We start from the raw sequence: 1533 nt of genomic DNA, 5'->3' as shown, positions 1-1533 counted from the left end.
AGACATTTTGAATCAGTCCCTAATTATTGAAAGTCACTTTAAAATATATGGGCACACTGAATTTTCAAAACTGCCTTTATGGAACTAAAAACATAAGAATGAACTGATATTTTTTTCAGAAAGGAAACTATAAATAAATGCAGAGGAAGAAAGGGTGGAATAAGACAAATACAGTCACTTGCATTCCCAGCTATGAAATATAAACATGCAACCATTTTATTTAAAAATAGCACTTGTATAGCTTAGCACTCTAATCCTAAAACATAGTTACAGTCAAGAACCTAAAAATACATGTTTTCTTATTAAAACGGTGACAAACCCTTCTGTGCAAGAATTAGACTTTATATAAGCTTCCTATACGGTGCCAGTTCTAGTTTGTAAATAGGAAATATTTCTTTAAATGCGTGGAGTGTCGCATGCATTTCAGAACATTACATGTTCATTGTTTCATCTGAATCTCGAAACGCTGAAGGACCTTTCTAGGCATTCAAGCACTTTGCCTCTTTCAGGGTCTGCTGAAATCCCACTTGTTCTATGACTCCTGCATGGGCTGCCCCGGATAAGAGTAATTCTCTCTCCTCTGAGAGCTTGTGGGGTGGTGGTCTCATATGGCGATGGCATTGTCTTGGGTTTGCTTTTCCTTCCTTCCTTATGATGTATCCCTGAGTTGTCTCTCATGTCACCCTCTCTCCGTCTTCCCTTCTCCACGACCCATCTCTCAACTGTAATACCCAGTGCAGGACTCTGGCCTGGATTTACAACTTGGGTGTCTGTGGGCTGACATGCCTCTGTGTCCTGGCCTGCACATATGCCTTGTATGGTCTCTAGTGCTTGACCGTGTTTAGCTAACATGTAAAACCTTGGGAGATTTCATAGAAAAATATGAATTTCTAGTTTTTCTTGAGGAAGTGGAGGATTTGGCTACTCTGGGCCTGTCTTACTTCATGGCAGTGACTGTCTGGGGACAATGGTGGGAGCTTCCCCTTTAGGATTTGCACATGCACTCCAACTTGCCATAGTCCTCCTGGCTCCCCATGGCACTCCTACTTTGAGGCATCATCGTGTATTAGTGACTGCCATTTTTTTAATGACAGAGAAATACCTATCTGCACTCTGATTTTTATTAAAAGTGAGTTGATAGGCTGGGCAGGGGGGGTGGGTGGATCACCTGAGGTCAGGAGTTCGAGACCAGCCTGGCCATCATGGTGAAACCCCGTCTCTATTAAAAATATGAAAATCAGGCAGGTTGTGGTGGCTCACACCTGTAATCCCAGCACTTTGGGAGGCCAAGGTGGGTGGATCACGAGGTCAGGCGTTCAAGACCAGACTGGCCAACATGGTGGAGCCCCGTCTCTACTAAAATATATAAAAATTAGCTGGGCACTGTGGCTCGTGCTTGTAATCCCAGCTACTTGGGAGGCTGAGGTAGGAGAATTGCTTGAACCAGGACCAGGGAGGCGGAGGTTGCAATGAGCCAAGGTGGCGCCACTGCACTGCAGCCTGGGCTACAGAGCGAGACTTCATCTCAAAAAA

Source organism: Cebus imitator, unplaced genomic scaffold, assembly GCF_001604975.1.
Source record: "Cebus imitator isolate Cc_AM_T3 unplaced genomic scaffold, Cebus_imitator-1.0 Scaffold11, whole genome shotgun sequence".
NCBI lineage: Eukaryota > Metazoa > Chordata > Mammalia > Primates > Cebidae > Cebus > Cebus imitator.
The sequence above is the reverse complement of the archived record's forward strand: the minus strand, read 5'-3'. Positions refer to the sequence as shown.